This window comes from Chanos chanos, chromosome 8, assembly GCF_902362185.1.
Source record: "Chanos chanos chromosome 8, fChaCha1.1, whole genome shotgun sequence".
NCBI classification, from domain to species: domain Eukaryota; kingdom Metazoa; phylum Chordata; class Actinopteri; order Gonorynchiformes; family Chanidae; genus Chanos; species Chanos chanos.
This window is the reverse complement of record NC_044502.1, coordinates 25,150,293-25,169,586: the sequence shown is the minus strand read 5'-3', so window position 1 is coordinate 25,169,586 and position 19,294 is coordinate 25,150,293.

Here is a 19,294-nt window from a genome sequence, read left to right as displayed (position 1 = left end):
TCATTCTCCAGCTCACATACTCACCCAAAAAGTTGTTAGGATCCTTGAAGTCGGGCTGTTGAACAAATGCCTTTCCATTCACTTGCTGATTGTCATGTACAGCCTTATTTTCAAGGGCCAAATCTTCATTTCTGCCTCTGCTGCAAAACCCAACTGGTGCTTTTCAAAAGAAGACAGTTTATAGAAAGCACATATCAGTGATGCCTAGAACCATATCACTGATCTGCCATTTGTTGGTCATTACTGATGTTTACTATACCATTTAAAAAGTTTGCGAATAGGGCCCGTTACTAAGGATGTCCAAAGTGAATATATAAACATTTATCTTATAGTTAAGGGAATAGTCAACCACCTATTTCCTGTGAAAGCATCACTAACTTTATGTAGTTTAAGTGGATAGCAACCGGGATTTGAAGCATATGACTTTAGTATGGTGGCTCCCCTCCACTGACCTCCAAACTTGGTGGCTCCCCTCCACTGACCTCCAAACTTGCAGTGACCTTTTCGTCTTCTTATTATTATGAAGCAGAGCAGGCCCAGTAAGACAAAACAGATGACTGCCCCTGGTATTATTCCTGTAAAGACAAAAGGCAACACAACTGTTCACCATCAGTAAGATTATCAAACTAACCTTCCACAAACAAACATCCTAACCACAGAGTACAAAGCAAGCCTAAGTTACCTACCACATTAAAGTCATAATGACAATTGTTTAGAGAAAGAGAAATAAGCTTGCTTCAAAAGTCCTCAGAAGTTGTGTTGTGCAACTCTCTGAGTTCAACTCATAACATGACAAATGCTGTACTGGATGACTCCCTTCATGCTATAATGAGTCAGTCCTGGATAGAACAGCCATCATTTTTAATGCAACATGAAACATTTTAATGTAATTAAAAAAAATGCTGCATTTCAGTCACAGTAACTGCTGGTGCTATTTCTCAACACTGTGATATAGTGAGGATTCTCCATGATGATGATGATGATGACACATTCTTGTTTTCCTTGTAATTATCATGCAGTGTGGATATGTGCAAAACTGAGGGAGGTACTGTTTATCTAAGTTATTTGATTGTAATTGTAGCTGATTGTTGTGTATGACGGAGTATTAGGGGCCACCGTGAGGGAAAACAATTCTGAGATTTCGAGAATAAGGTCTTAATATTGCAAGAATATAGTTCTAAATTTACAAGAAAAAGTCATAATATTACGAGAATAAAGTAATTTTATGAGGGTATAGTATAGGTTTCACAAGTAACGAAATGCTTAATCTTTTGGCACATCAGCACCACATTATTATAAGCTGACTGACGTGTGTGGCACGGCACGATGCCTGAGACAAACAGCAGTTGCCAGAAACAGGATCAGGCTACCATTAACTGGTAGCATCTTGCCCATTTTGTAGGGTGCCGGTAATATATTTTCCTAAAAATTATGTTTTTTCTCAAAATTTTACAATTTTATACTCATAGTATTATGATTTGTTTTCTCGTAATATTATGATTTTTTTCTTGCAATATTTTGACTTTATTCTCATTTAGTTACGACTTTACTCTCGTAATCTCAGAATTTTTTTTTCCCTCATGTGGCCCTATAACTCCATTGTAGTTGTTGTGCACGTTGCAAATTTTTTAAACCAAAAGAAATTAAAGTGGTTAACATGTTTACAGTAAGTGCATTCTCTGCTGGTTTATTTTGTAACTTTTCATACACTACGTTCAGTATGCCACTTAGTACTGTATCACTTTGGATATTAAAGTGTAAATTGACACCAGACCACCATAGAAGGGTAAAAACATGCCAGGCTGACATTGATATGATGTAAGCAACACAGCTACAACTAATAAAATTGATAATGGGTGTGTTATATGTACAGTAGGTGTGCAAACAATCAGGTATTGACAATAGTCAATAGTATTAGTGGCACCAGGGCAGTGGGGGGCCCTCAAATCAAATTCTGCTTAGGGCCCCATAAAAGCTTGGGCCGACCCTGGTTATGCCTATAAAAAAACTTAACGTGTGACACATTTCTGTATTCGCTGACTATTAAGTCAGCTTTCAAAAAGTGCGTCAATGGGCTTGTCACAGACTCATATAAAAGAGGACAAAGAGAGAGAGAGATGAAACCAATGAACACAGTTTTCCAAATTTACATCTAAATTGGGTTACACATTCATGACATCTCATTGATGTTTTTGTTTGATTAGGGGGCCCTAGCATGTTTGCCAAAAGTAAGGAGCAGCATAACTTTTTTTTTCTTCAATTCAACACAAAGTTGCAATAGTAGTCCTTAATACAACATCAAACTAAATAAACAAATGAAATTAAAAAAAAAGAATCATCTTATATGTGTTCAGCAACTAACCAATCATAAGAAAACAATATACTGCAGTTTGAAAATGATAAGCTGTTTCATAAAATCGTATTTACAAACATCTAGCCGTTACTGATTTAGATCTCCTAGTAACAGCTGTGAACAGAGAAACAGATAAGCACCATTTCCTGTTTTCACACAGGTAACAAAGATAATGAGAGATACCAGTAGTCAGTCAGCATGTTCAGCAAAGTATGTTTATAACTTATAATATTAAATATAATTTTGAAACAATAAAGTTTTGAATAAAGTTCAAATTTTACCAAATTATGCCTATAGCAATAGAAGATGACTGAGCAAGAATAAACATATTAAAATATTTGACCTCTGAGGTGTGATAGTGGGATTTCAGAAGTCCAGTCTGTCATGCTCTACTTTATGCTGAATTTCTTCATTAAGTTTCACAGGATGCGATGCATGTATCATGAAGACAAACCTGATTTCCTGTTAGTGAGACTTTGCCATACATTTTGCTTTCCCTTTCATTACCACACTTCTCACAATAATGTTCCTCACATGGTTATAAAATTGAGATTGCACCAGAAGCTTGCCGTTCACCCATGGCTGAGAAAGCAAACCAAAAGTTGATTATGAAATTATTTACCTTGAAGGTGTTGATGCTGTTTCACAGGTACAAACGTGAGAGGTGGGGATGCTGACGGCACTGTAGAACCCCTTGCTTCTTCTGTATTGTTTAACTGCAATGGCAATTAAAAATATGCATATATTAATGAAATGTTTTTTTAAACTGGGATATTTTGGGTTTAGTGTAAAACTATGAGCAGAGAGGGTGGAGATTTTATTTTTATGTTTGATTTACTTATTTTCAAAATGTGTATTAACCAGTCAGATTTGCCTTTGCCGATTACGACTGACGTACCCACAGAGGGATGTAGTTTCTGTTACACACGCAACACGCACCGCATGCGTTTAGCATTGTTCAAAATGTGGAAAAAGAGAATTTCTGACTTTTTTAAAAACACTAAAGCAAAACTTTCAAGGACGAGTGATGATTCAGCTTCAGCCACAGTGTCCAATTCCCAACACGCTGTCCGTCCCTAACACTTGCGTCGAACTGGGTTGTTGTAGTCTGGCATCCCATCTGCTCTCTCTCCCTCTCTCTCCTTATCTCACTCCTCTCCCATGTGTAATTTCTGTGTTCTTATGTTTATGTGGTACACTCAAAATCTGTGATCACCTTTGAGTTTGTTTCTGGAATAATTGTGTATTATTTTTATTAGTAGTAGTAGTAGTAGTAGTAGTAGTAGTAGTAGTAGTAGTAGAGCCATATGCAATGTCCTATGAAATGTTTGTTTTGTGTTTGTGTTTGCGCATCAGCTTCTGGGTTTACGGTTGTCACACATGTCACGTGGGTGTAGGTGTAGGTAGCGTTTGAAAGAATAAGGGAAAATATTCACCTATTCACCAGTATGGCAGCATGGAGAGGGGGTGAGTAGGGAGTGTGAATTTTTTGTTGACCACTTACTGTTGGGATGCTCATGATCTTGCCTTGTTTTGCTTTGCATTCCTGTGCAAGTATTCAGGTTTGACGTCTGAAATAGTCTTGTTTTTATTAGTGGAAATAAACGATCGAATGTAGATGCCTGGAAGCTGGATTTTGTAGCTGGAGCTGGAGTTTGTAGCGAGTCAGAGGTGCAATACTCCCTCACTTAGCCTCTCAGTGACTTTTTAGTTTGTTTGTAGTCACTATAATAATAATAATAATAATAATTATTATTATTATTATTATTATTATTTTCTATTGCTGGATTATCTACTTATTTATTTATTTATTTATTTATTTATTTATGCTAGTTGTAGCACGTCAAACATTTAAGTATTCAATTGACCCAAAGTAATTAATTTCACATGTGAGAAGAAGCCTTGGTTTATTGGGAAAGAGAAGTTAGTTAACTTAGAGTAAGTAGTAAACTTCCTAATAGAAGAGTCCTGTGGCTTCATTCTCCTAGCAAAACAAAGCCATAGGGCTCTTCTATTAGGAGGTTTACTACTTTCTCTAAGTTAACTAACTCTGAGTTTTCACTAAACCTGCTTTCTGAAATACCCCCCAGGATGTGTTGTGCCCAGGTTTTCTAAGGTGGGGGTTTCTGCCCCCTCCTGAGACGAAAATTGGGAAGAGAGACTTTAGTTCTTGTCTTAGTATACCCTGAAAATCACAAAACTCCACCTCCCGGAACTGAACGTTGTGTGGCACGAGTGTGATGAGTCTTGTTGGCGGATTTGAATGTTTAGTGTCAAGTTATGATGCATGAGATTTTAGAGCTGCTTACGGCAGCGTTCTTGGAGGATAGTGATGGTCACATTATTGGCATGATTGTACAGCGACATTATTTCTGTTGATAGGATGCTTATAAGATTTGTGAACGAGTTCATTGCAGAAACGCACTTAGTTAAAGTTAAGACGAGAGTTCTCAATTTTGTGAGTGTGAATCGAATTTACATCTCGAGTTAACTGACATTCCCTATGTGACGTGATGAATGTTTTAAACTACTAAAAATAGCTTAAAGTGAAAGTATGTTGTTTTATGCTGCTCAGTGAATTAATAAGTAAAATGTAACTTCTAGTTGATTGAACTGTATTATGTAGTTGTAGCCATGGAAACAGCACAGATGCTGAAAAGATTCAATGGAACAAACAATGATGTTCATTTGGTTTAAGGAGTATGGTGGAATTGACTGAGTTAAAAGGGGAAAAACCCATACCCATATACTTCATTGAAACAAAGCAAGGACAGTGAAACAAACAATGGATATTGAAACAAAGAGACACTAATGCACTAGGGAAAGATTTCAATGTTTATTTCATGGTATAGAAATTCTGTAATAAAAGATGAAAATTGGGAAGAGAAATTTTGGTTCATGTCTCCATTCTTTCGAACGATACTTCTGTGTTTTTCAGGGAACTGAGAGGCATTGAACCCAGATCATTTGTCACTGTGGTACCAGCCTTGGGACACGTAACATTTACAATGTTTACCAAGTAGTTTAAGTTGGCTGTTTTTCTATATCTGCTCTTCAAGACATTTACCATTGCTTACGAATTCAACAGTAGTAAGAGTTAAAGTTGTTGAACTGATGTATGTATTGTTAATGCAGTTTTTGGTAACTGAGTTAGAGATGATTTCTTTTGATTTGCACATTGCGTAAGCCTATATCACTGGTATGCCAAGCCGGGTTTCACAATTTTCATGTCTTTTGGTGTGCTTTGTGCAATTATATAATTGTTTTGGCTTCCTGCTTTGTGTGAGGTTCTTTGGCTAAAATCATTAGAGATAAATTATCCTGTCGGTTTAGTTCAATGGAGTACAAGTACAGCATATAGTATGACTTTGTACTATACACTGTACACTATACACAAAATTCTTTCCAGCGTTCCTGTTCATGGGTGCAGCTGTCAGTGGCTGAAACAAAAAGTATGTTTGATTCTTTGATGGGGTCATCAATCAGTTAAAGAAATCTTTTTACACCTGTGAAGTATCCAGTATCCAAGTTTATACATTTGATTGACATTCCCCAAGCTACTAATACTTTATGTGAGTGACTATTACGTTCACTGATTAGTCCTGAAAAAGATATTGATTACTCTCAGTGGAATTTATGGCATAAAATAACTAAACATATAGTTATAATGTAGTATAACGTAGGTATGTATATAGTTACAAAAACTTGTTATAATATGGCCGGAAATAACTTGAGTACCACTTCCAAATAACGAGTCCTGGGGTATTTTTAAGAGATAAAAGAAAAGAAATTATTCCAATCCATCTGAAGATGAAGAAGAAGCAAGAGATACTGGGAGAGAAAGAGAATATTTCTAAGTGTAATGCAACTGAATGAAAAAGAAATGGAAAAAAGTCAAAACAAAACATTTCTTGCAGTGAGAAACTGCTCAGGCCATCAACTTACTTCAGTATGCTGACTCCCGCATACTCCATTCACCTCCCTAAGGAGACAGAGAACATCATCACTGCATCATTCTTGTGTTGTTGCATTTTTTTGCAGTTTTAGTTCCCTTTTCTATACAAAAAAGCAAAAAAAAAAGTCCAAATTCTGCAAAGGTATGTAAATACCCTTGTTTCACAATGTGTTTTCATAAAACTGTGGTTTAAGTAGAACTGACCTTGTGTCTTCCTCCTAAATGCTGAAACTTCCTGAGATTTGTTTAGCTAACAATCTTTCCCCCAGACAGGCACAGTGAAGATCAGCAAGTTTTAAACATTTTACTTACATCAAAATACTTGCATGTTAAGGATAGGTTCATGTGTATGAGTAATACTGGATGGGACTGTATCACCAAGGATACAATAGTATCATCAAGGCAATAACCACAGCACCAAGAAAATGAAATACTAAAATTATTTGGAACATAAAGTTACTCAGTATAATCCAAAACATATTAAAACAGTCATAACAAACACTAATATAATTACAGACAGAAATCCCACACCAACATGGCATTTAATTTGTGTGGTAACCTGCAGCTTGTATATCTTTGTTCACTTTCTGACAGTGTCAGGCACATAAATGTGGGAGTAGACAGTGTCAGGCAGATAAATGCAGGGAATAGATCTGGCTTCTTTGAAAAGCCCTGCACTTTATGCTTCGGTGGTTCCAAACTGTCATTGGTAAAGTGAAACACCAGTTTTCTTTTGGAGCAAAACAAAATGAAATGGGAGTGATGCTCTCTAATGATTTGGTGAGCAGTACTATTCCTTTCATTTCCTTTTCAGGGTGATGCACATGCAGGCAACAATCTTACATGTCCTTTGCAAACATACGAGATGAAATCAGAGCTTTGGAGTTGACCAAAACACACATTTAAGAACATAGAGATGTCAACAGATAACTAGTCATTTTCCTGGTATACTCCATCACAGACCTGTGTTGTACGAGTGGGTGGAACACCAGCTGTGGTGTCATGAAAAAGGCTGTGACTTAAAATGTAACAGTGACCGCTGGTTTCATGTGCACCCAACTAGTAGTAGCAAACTACTCATTGGTCTTGCTCGGATGTTATCCAGAGTATGACAGACAAACTGAAACCTGTTACTGCTACTACTTATAGTTTGTTGACCTCCTAGCAACACCATAATTGCCTGCACACAACACATCACTTTTTCAGTTAATGCAGTGAGCATTAGGCTTTGGAGAAAGTGACCAGGCTTCAAAGTTTCTCTACAAATTTTACATCATCTAGTTTGTTCTCTTTTTCCATACTGGTTTCTGAAATACATTTTATCCAATAGTTTTCAAGCTAGAACCACTACATGTTTGCCTCCATGTCATACTAAGCTTAGTTTAGCTTACTCCTCTTCACTCCCTGTGGAACATAAGGCTGCGACTATCTGTCTCCATCTAGTCCTATCCTGTGCAGTATGTTGTGCCTCGCCCCAAGTTAGGTTAGCCGCTTTCAGTTCTAAAGTCACAGTTTTCCCCCAGGTTTTTTTTTGGCCTCCCTTGTTTTCTCTTGCCAAGTGGAGTCCATCTCAGGGCTACTTTAGGAATACAGTCCTGGTCCATTCTAAGGACATGTCCGAGCCATTGGAGCCGTTGGTGTTTAATTTCCGGCGCCACATTGCGACAGTTTGTGTTTTTATACAGGTCTTCACTAGATATCTTTTCTGGCCAAAAGATGCGACATATCTTCCAAAGGCATCCATTGTGGAATGCATTGATCTTTTTCATGTCACTCTCAACCACTTGCCAGCATTCTGAGCCGTACAGCAAAAACTGATTTAACATTACTTTTATACAGTCGGATCTTCAGCTGTACTGCTTTGACTTCCAAATGGTTTGGAGGCTTGCAATGTACTGTGAACTTTCCTGAGCCTTATACTGACGTCTTTGCTGCATGCATTATCCTTACTGAGGAGACTTCCCAAATATGTAAACTCCTCGGCATAATCAAGAGGGTTACCATCCACAGTGACTGGTGCATGTGGTGTTGAATTTATGCACATCATTTGGGTTTGGAGATATTAATATTCAAACCTGTCTGTTTCACAAATCTGTTAATCCTGTCTGTTTTCTCTTGCAGGTGAGTGTGATTTGTGGAGAGAATAGCCAGGTCATCAGCATAATCAAGATCTTCTAGCTAGGTAAAGAGAGTCCACTGGATGCCTCTTGACTTATCTGAGGTGGCCTTTCGCATGGTCCAGTCAATGGCAGTCAGGTAGAGTATCAGGGAAATGATATATCCCTGGCATACACCAGATTCCACGGGGAAACAATCAGTGAGGCTGCCATTTATGATGATACTACACTCAAATTGATTGTAAAACATCTTCATCGATGCAGTCATCTTTGGGGAAACTCCATATGATTGCATAATTTTCCATTGGGTGCTAAGCTGTGAAAAGCTTTCTGGATGTCGGTTGATGCATAATGGATTGTTCCACTCCAGGCGTTGTTCAATGATGTTCCTTTGAGCAAAGATCTGGTCTGTGCACCCTCTTCCTTTCCTGAAGCCTGCCTGTTCCTGCCTTAGTTTGGTGTCAATCGCCATTTCAGTTCTGCCCAGCAAGACGCTGCAAAAGACCTTGGATGGTATGGATAGCAATGTGATGCCTCGCCAGTTGTTGCAGTTTTGAAGATTGCCTTTCTTTGGAATTTTGGCAATCAGATCTTTGGCCCAGTACTCAGGAATGGCATTTCTGTCCCAGATGTTTCTGAACAGGTCTGTGAGAACTTTGACTGAACTGTTGAGGTCAGCCTTCAGCATCTCAGCATGAATGGAGATAAATGCCTGCAGCTTTCCCATTCTTTGTTGCTTTAATGGAACTCTTGACTTCTGTTTCAGTTGGGGGGCTTGTGTTGATGTTGAGTATGTTATCTGCAGGTGTAGGGTTAGCAGGATGTTCTGGCTCAGGGCAGTTGAGGACTTCACAAAAGTGCGGCACTCATCTCGCTGCCTGTTCACTCTCTGTTAAGAGGTTGTTACCATCCTTATCTATTACAGGAGCAGACTGACTGAAGTTCTTGCCACAGAGTTGTTTGGTGAGTTTGTATACAACACTCATTTCGCCTCTTGAAGCTGCCCAGGGTGCTTTGCAAGCAAGCATCTCAGCAAAGGCCCTTTTGTAATTCCTTGCACTCTTTTTGACCTCTTTATCCTTATTCCTATTAGTTGAATCCACCAGAGCACCAAGAGCAGTGAGGGGATTTCTCAGCTCCAACACAAATTGTTTGCTGATATTCAGTAATTTTCAGTTTGCCAATGTCAAGTTATCTCCAGCGTTGACCATGCTGTTTTACTTTCCGGAGTTTCAGCTTGATATTAGCTGTCACCAGGTAGCAGTCAATGTTGGTGTATGTACCACGACAAGCTCTAAGATCTTGGAGAGACCTGCGCCACTACCCGTTGATTAAGATGTGGTCGATCTGGTTAGTTGTAAGACCATCAGTTGACCTCCAAGTGAGTGTGGATATTCTTATGTGGGAAGATGGTACCATCAACTATGCAGTTATTTTCAAGCCATAAGTCAACAAGACTCTTTCCATTATTGTTCCTCCCACCACAGCCATGGCTCCCTATATAGCTGTCTCACAGGTATCATTACTGGTGAAGCAAGCTCTCTGATCACCATGTCATACTGAAGGTGGTAGCTATTGCTTTTCTAAGTCAGACTCCAGACTGTCTTTGTATAACAGCTGAATAAAGATTGTTATGGTAGAATGTTCTATAATGTTCTAAAGTTCAAACTTATTTTATGTAGCTGATCCTTAATATTAATCACTTCCCTTCTTGCATAAATAAGTCACTCAAAAACCTTTATGACCTAACATGTGACACTTGAAAGTTAAAATAATAATAAGGGATGTAATAAGTTTCCACGGTATAGGTACTTTCGGTAAAACAAGAAGAAATAAAAATAGATGATGGAAAAACAAAACACAGCCTGTCACTTTCTAGCAGTCTCTGGGCCCTGCTGATGTGGTCCAAGGTGTTGGTGGGAGGACTGTGTTCCTCTTTGGTGTTATAGTCTGGGGAGATAAGCAATTTTTCAAGACTGTACAGTCTGTTGAATCAGTTCTACTTATTTGCTTTATCAAGGCTCAAAACGTGAGCCATCCCCAGACATGCCTACACAAACCACATCCCAGTGTTCATTTCCTGCTGTGTGGGTTTAAGTTCCCCTGGATATGACTTGGTTATTGCTAGTTACCCAAAGTTTTTGGAGAGGAACACACTCCTCTCAGGGCTTAATATCCCCCTTTATAAAACAAGAGGTTCTAAATGTGAGTAGGTCTTCCTGGAACTACATATAATTGAAATGAAATGAAAAAGTTTTGTTCCCAGTTAAGACTTCAAATTCAAAAGTTTCAGCACCAGCACCAGTTTCAGATTTGTCTAAGAGACAAAGCACATAGGAGAAGTTTAAAAGTGCATTGACTCTTGATGACTGTCATAAATTCAATGCCTAGTTATGCTCACATCTCTGCTTTTAAAAATGAAGATTTTCTGACAGGACATATTCGTCATCTCCGTTTGTTTTTACACACAAAATTGAATAAATAGGATGGTACCTAAGGCAATACAGACAGTTCACATAATACATTTTCTCCTTCATTAGATCCACATTTATGACTTGAACAGTGTGATTTGGTGATTTGATGCTGCTTTCTGGGACAGCTGAATTGCTAAACACTGACTAAACAGGCTGTGGTGTAGAAGAAAGGTTTTACAAATAGGGCCCATACTGTGAGTTACTGTGAGGTGGGGAAACCATCACTGGCCAGGGCTAGTGTTTTCACACTTTCAAAGCCAACACACTACTCCAGTGTCTGCATCAAACACGCACGCACACACACACACACACACACACACACACACACCACACACACACACACACACACACACACACACACACACACACACACAAAGTTACATGTTAGGCAAAGCCATCATATCTTACCACTAATATCAGCAGCAAATGTGTTAAACAGGAGGGGAGCTGTGTCTGCTTAACAAATTGATCAATGACAATGAATCTTTCCACTGGTCTATGACAACATTCACATGTTTTTGTCCCACCCATTGGAGAAATTTAAAGGCCACCTTACACAAACTGAAAACTCACAGATCAGTCACCACTTCACCAACACACGCCATGTTTGCATCCTAAATGTTCAACCAGACAGAGACCATCACTACAATGACACCTCTTTTCTCCAGTGAGACCACTTCCTTCTATCATTACTCTGAACATTGAAAAGTTGTTTTCTTCTGGGTTGTTTTCTTCTGAGCCAGCTGTCCAGAATACACACTTCAAATGTCCAATGTGTTTACCAGCTTGACATCGAAAGCAGGTGCAAAATGAAACTACCTATCTAAAGGTATGTGAGACCTATATAGGCAACAAAGGTGTAAAACAGGAAATGAGCTGCTTCGTCTGAACACATTGAACAATTTCGATCAAACTTTATGGTCAGACCATTGTTTCATGTCTGACCATGTGGCACTTTTTACTGCCACCTACACAGATATCAAAATGTCAGTCATAACAAAACGTCTGCAGTCCTGAGAACTACACATCAAATTCTATAGTGTTAAATCTACTCTGAGAGAGTTCATTATAACATTATGCTGGTGCTTATTTTGTCCCAATCTTTGCAGTGTTAACACCTCCTAAAGTGTTAATAATACAACTCAGATGCAGTGTTAAAATAATTCTGTGCATAGTTAAAAATGAACTCTGCTTAACACCAGAAAAAGTTATCTGTTTGCTACACTGGTTTCATAACTCTATAGTACGAGTTGAATCACCAGCACTTCTCAATGACACCAACTCTCTTATGCAATTGACTCCTTTAGCGTTAAATCATATTTTTACAGTGTCAGTTCAACTCTGTATTTAACACTTTTGCTTAACACCAGAAAATCAACTGTGACAATTTTGCTGTGTAGTGTATCACCTTGATGTCAGGTTCTGAAAAAACTTCATTAACGAATTAGACAAGAATAGTGTACCACCACACACACACACACACACACACACACACACACACACACACACACAAAAGCCCCATTCACACATGCACTGCAACCCTAAAATAATCTAGACTAACTGGAGGAGCTGTATGTGTGAAGGCAAATGTCCCTTGTCATCCTCGGCTACAGCTATATTCATATGCACTAAGATTCTAAATGATGTTTTTTCATATCAGTTTGCCTATTCTCTTTCCGTTTGTTTTTAAGTAATTAAAAAAGTAATTAATTAAGAAATCAGTCGGGTGCCAGAGGGAAATATCCACCACTTTACCAGTAAGGAGTTTACCCATGGACTGAGCTGTGGGGAACAATTGATAGTTCAGACAGTCCATCTAAATAGTGTCACTTTTGAAACAATGGTTTTATGGAAAACCAAGTTTGCTGGATACAACACACAGCTTTATAGGCAGCAACCTCTGTTAAAAAATGTCTGATTTGAAATTAATGTGACCTCATGTCATTGCGGTAACCATGTTTCTTTCTGCCTTCCTCTTTTCTTGCTCTTCACACTTCCTCTTCCCATTTTCTTGGAATTGTTCTACTCTGACTCATATATATCTGACTATATATATATATATATATATATATATATACTTTCCATGACCATGGCTATTTTTAAAGGGGCATGCCGTATGTGTGTGTGTGTGTTTGCACACGTGTGTGCCGTGCATTTATTACATTTCACCCAACTCCACTGTGGGGAATTCCAAGAAGGCAGAATGAAATAACAAAATGGACTGTTTGAGCTATATGGAGAGAGAATCTGAAATGCAGGAGGGTTTTTTATTTATTTATTTATTTCTACATTTATAACTGTCATGGTGACATCATATTAATAACCTGATACAGTCCATTTGCGAGTAATACACACCCTTTTCTACTTCCCCATTGTATTGATTCTAACTGATGCCCGTACAATTAGGGGATTTTCAGATCTTAGTTCTAAATGTTAACTGGAGTGACATCAGCCAACACTACCATTACTGCATCATCTTGTTTTCAGACTTCCACATTCTTAGATACATAATAGGCACTTCTGGACCAGAGGAACTTTCTCATTGTTCTTGCAGGAGTTACCCCTTTTTTGTGTGTCTGCACTGCAGGAACTGAGGATGATCGTAGTGCTTAGAACTCCATTTTGAGGATTTTTTTTTAGCTCCTACTTCATGATAGGTACTCCCAAAACACCATCACTCCATGCCACACCATATCTTTACTGCACGTTTGCGACTGGCACTTTTGCATTCTTGATAGTTGTCTTTATCATTAATTGTATTTCATACTTTACATTGTTTATGTTTCGTACTTATTGCTTAGGTTCTGAACTTTTTTTTATCGCTGATATTTATATTCCTTATTTTACTGCTGATATTTTATATTTTTTATATTTCTGTCACAGCCTGCACCTCATTTTGGACTTTTAGTTTGTCATGTCCTTGTGCGCCTGTTCTCTGTCTGTCTCCGCCCCCCACCTGTTCCCGTTTGTCTCATTATTAACCTTGTTAGTTTTATCCAATCCTGTTTTGCCCTGTTTAGGTCCCTCTCTATTTATGCCCTAGTGTTTGCCTTGTCTTTTGTCTATCGTTGTTTGTGTTTTAGAGCACACTGTTACGCTGCACCTTTTTGTTATCGGCTTTTGTTATTAGTTTGCACTTGTATTTTGATCTTCATTTTAAGTAAAGTCTTCCGTTTGGTCACCTTCATCATCGTGTCTCTGCACTTGGGTCCTGCACCACACCACCAGCATGACAATTTCTTACTCTTTTTTATGTAAATGTGTGTGAGTCTTAGTATAAATGCACCGGTTGAGGTTGACAATTGCAGTTTCGTTGGGTGAAATCAAAGTCATAATATTACAAGAATAAAGTTGTAATTTTACATGAAAAAGTCATCATAATATGACAATAAGGTCACAACTTTTTTTTATTTTAGAGGGGAGGTCTTTTATTTTAGAGAGTAAATATCAGAGGGGCATCCTGCCGCCACGGTGCTGATGTGCCAAAAGATTAAGCATTTTGTTATTTGTGAAACCTATACTAAAGTATAACTTCACAAGATGCTCCACATTCCTCATTTCAACGCAGGTGGCAGGTTGCTCTTCAGAAATTTCCCCTCTAAAATAAAACGTAGCCTAAAATTACGACTTTAATCCCGTAATATTATTAATATAGCACTTCCTCTTGGCTTGCTACATTAGGCATCGCTGTACCTACAGTCAGCCAGCTTACGTCACTTCAGCGTTCCTATTGGCGGTGCGAATGCAAACAGAAAAAAAGCCCTTGAAGGTATATGGTTCTCGGCGGAGCTCCCCAGTGCATAGTTCCTCTCAATGAGTCCTTAGAACTGTTTGGTCTGAAAGCGCCTAAGGTTTATGTACACTTAAAATTATTTGTTAGTTACTAATGTATGAATAGTCTACTGTATGGATCTAGCCAGAAACCAGCTTAGTGACAGTCACAAAACCTGGTTGTTTTCTTTTAATGAAGCTCAGGCCATGTTAGAAAACTAACGTATGCGACTACTATCACACTACAGGTGGCAGTGTTTCTCCAGACATAGGGAAACAGAGGCCTTACTACATATATATAGTAAGGTAGTATATATAAAGTAAGTGTATTGTCATTGAAAGAGTGCTTACTTTCTTTATTGAAGCAACAGTACATACTGTGGAGGGCATTTATGTGCTGGAGCAGTTGCATATCTTATTCAGTTGGTAAAAAAGCTGGTCCTAAGTCAAATCTTGGCCTTGATGGCATAAAACTACACTACACTCGCGTGAACCAAAAAGTAAATGAAAAACAGCTTACTACCAAAGCATTTGCTCTCTTAAAAAAGACGTGCTGATTGAATTGGATATTGTTAGCATTTCTATGGATCTGGATAACTTAGCTAGCTAATTCATGCTTAGAACTTAATATATTAGTCCTGACTGGATTTTTCTGCCTGACTGGATTTGTTCTGACTAGGTTTGTCTGCCTCATTGTCTAGAGTAGGGGTGGGGGACGTCTGGCCTCCAGGCCATGTGCGGCCCGTAAGACAGTTTGATCCAGCCTGCAAGGCACTTAATAAATACAAAAAAAAAGCAACTAAAAAATACAAAAAAAAAAAAGCAATTACTTTTTTTCCTGCGATGAAAGAAAATAACATAAAATAGCAGAGTCAGGTCCAAGTGGTCCCTTCCAGCTGTATGCCTGTCCGAGTAATGGTCAGGGTGAACGTAACATGCACATAACAGTAGTGCCATCACTGACATGAATCATAACGACTGTCAAGAAAAGAAAAGTAGATGCGGAATGCAGCGCTTTCCAAGAGAAATGGACAAATGATTATTTTTTTGTTGGCCAGCCAATGTGCCTAGTTTGTGGGGATGCACTCGCAGTGATGATAAAAGCCAATCTCAAGCGTCATTACAGCTCGAAACATGCTAAACTGGATGAGCTGCAAGGACAAAAGCACTTGGATAAAGTTAACGCTGTTTGGCGGAGTTTGCGTGCCCAACAGCTTTCACAAGACCGCATTCTGACAGAGACAATGTTATGCAGGCAAGTTTTGTAGTGAGTGAGCTAACAGCTAAGAAGCTGAAACCTCATTCAGAAGGAGAATTTGTGAAGGAGTGCCTTGTTGCCGCTGCGGAGCTGCTAGCACCAGACAAAGTAAAATTATTCCAGAATGTCAGTTTGTCTTGAAGAACCGTCGCAGGGCGGATTACTGATACGGCACAAGATAGTGAAAAGCCACTGAAGGACACCACAAGAAATTTCCAGTTTTTCTCTCTGGCCTGTGATGAACAACAGACATAACAAATACCGCCTAACTAGCCATTTTTGTGTGTGGGATTACTGCCAAGTTTGATATGAGGGAGGAATTGCTGTCTTTGCAAGCCATGCATGGCACTACCAAAGGTAAGGATTTGTTTGAGCAAGTTGTTTTGGCTATTAACAAATTTGAACTACCATTTGAAAAGTTAAGTGGCCTTGCCACAGATGGAGCCCCAGCCATGGTTGGCCCGCAAAAGGGACTAACTGCTTTGGTAAAAAAAGAAGTCAGTTGTTTCAATCTCGATCCAAGTGACTTAGTTGTGTGCCACTGTATCATACATCAAGATACATTCCCTGAAGCTCAACAATGTAATGACAACTGTTGTTTCCACCATAAATTTCATCAAAAGCAGAGGGCTAAACAGCTGCCAGTTCAAGTCATCATGAGTCAGAGTATGGAGATCTGGTTTACTATTGTGAGGTATGATGGCTGAGTTGCTCACACAGTTTTACAAACTGAGGGAAGAAGTAAAACAATTCATGGAGATGATGGGAAAACCTGTTGTGGAACTCAGTGATAGCAAAAGGCTGTGTGATTTGGCCTTCATGGTGGACATTACCAAGTACCTCTCAGAGCTGAGCGTCAAGCTCCACGGTCCCAACCAGCCTCTCAGCTCTCTGCTTTCAAATGTGAAATCATTTGAAGTGAAATTAAAGCTGTGGCAAGTGCAACTGGAAAAGGGTAACACTGTGTAAAAAAAAAAAAAAGAGTGCTATGATATCTGAATATGCTGGTGAGTGTGCAAAACTCCTTCAGGCATTTGGCTAGAGGTTTCAGGACATGAAAAGTAAACGAGAGGAACTGAACCTATTTGCTACGCCATTTAATGTGGAACCAGCTGATGTGCCTGACAACAGAACTACATAATATTGACTCAATATTGTTTTAAAATGATTCAGTCGACTTCTCAGTGCACTAAAAGGAGGTATGGATGGATAAATAAATAAATAAATAGTATCTTACATACATATTTCAATTTTGCTGACTTAGCTAGCCTCATCTATAGCCATACCTCTCCTCTCTCACTCACTTTTCCTACCTTTATTAAAAAGAATCTTGGCTTTTTAAGTTCTTGGTCTATCTCAGATATTTGCAAAGGCTATTTTCTTAAATCTTTCTACCATGATTTAGATCAGACACATTTCAGATGGATGGTTTAAACTAATAATCCTTCAGATTGTTTCCATCAAAAATCTGTCAAAATCACTTATGAGATTTTATTGCATGGCTGCATACATGAGCTGTGTAAATTCCAGCTGACAGAAACGCAAAAAGAGTGCCATAGATACTCTACACCATGTTCGTGAATGTAATCTTGGTCAGTTTGACTTTTAACATGTTTGACAGATTAATAGTCAGTGAGAAAAAGTTGAAAGTATCAAATTCTAGAAAAAATAGTTATACACAAAATAAATAGACAGAGTTCCTTGAGTGAAAGAAATGCAAAGATAAATAATTCATTCCTTTTACAATTTAATTTTACCCCTCAGCAGGGCTGGATTATGGACCGGGCCAGTCGGGCCAGTGCTCCGGGGCCTCGGACTGCCAGGGGGCCTCCAAGCCTAAGGGTGCGCACAATGCATTGCCCAAGATTTCGAAAGGAAGTTGAATGTCAGGGCCCTCAGTATGCACAGCGCAAGCTGACCACTAGGCCCCTTTGTGCTAATAGCCTGAGCTGACCACTAGGGCCCCCCAGATCCTTCAGCGCTTACAATGTGAAGGCCCCCGGGCCCCTTGGTGATTAAAATGTGAGCTCACTGCTAGGGCCCTCCCAGGCCCCTCAGTGCTTACAATGTGAGGACCCCCAGACCCCTTGGCGTTTAAATAGTGAGTTGACCACTAGGGCCCCTTGGCACCTACAGTGTTAGGGTCCCTGGACCCTTCTGTTCTTAAAGCATGAGCTGAGCACTGGGGGCCCCAGGCCCCGCAGCGCTTACAATGTGAGGCCCCACAGTGCTCAAAGCATGAGCTGGTGATGAGGGCCCCTGGGTCCCTGGGTGCCTGCAGTGTGAGTTGACCACTAGGACCCCCGGCCCCTAAGTGTATACATCGAGCGTGGCACGCTACAATATGCTATGACATGATACAAACAAGTCGGTTTATTCTGCATTACATTACAACCCATATGATTCACCTTGTTAACAGAAATTAGTTAGCTAGCTGCCATTTTTACCAGCTAGCTGCCCTTACAACCAAATTAACTGCACTAAAGGCCAGCTAGTTAACAAACTATCGGCCTCAAACCCAGCTATCTAGTTTGGTGGCACACAACTTAACTAGTTAGTTATGTAGCATTTCTTCGTGGGCCGTCTGTGTGAAACGGGTGTAAGATACAGGGGTAGGTAGCTAGCTACAGTGGGATGAATAAATGTTAAAACAACATGCCATAGTCATGATACATAAATGAAACTACTAGCTAGCTAACTATTTGTGCTATTAGTTCAAAATGGGGTTGTTAGGAGCTCTCAAACTCAAAAGGCCACTAAGATAGACCTAAAAACTCTGAAATGTACTAATCATACCACTGACGTGTCTTTCTTCAAATAATTACAGAGTGCAATCTATTCGATAAGGAGAAACCAGAGGGAAGAAGACTAAGAAGAGCTAAACACAAGCAGTCAGCAGTAGTGCTCCACAGAAATTATACTGTGCTCTTGATTGCTGCCTTAGTTGTATCGTGATTACAATAACTTTGAACTGGTATGCACCATTGTTATTACTTTTTTTTTCTGATTGGAGATTAAAGCAGAACCTTTTCCTAAAGATCCTGAGAAAATTAAGAATTCCTTGGCAAGTACTTATTGTTTTGATCAAGCGACTGTTTTGCTAATGAGTTTTGGGCTTCATTTGACAGAGTTTAAACAGCACCAAACTGTAATTGTACTAATCAGTCACATTATGTTAAGCAAGAAAGTAACTAGAATGGCACTTTTAATGTTAGTTTTAATCATGGCTGAATATTTCAAAATGTCACTAACCAGATTTTATTTGTCTTTGAGGTATTTGAGGTACTGAGCTGAACAGAAGTATTACACATTCATATGGATCCAATGCACTAAGATCTTTGTCCAGGTAGAGGAGCCATAGCTCCA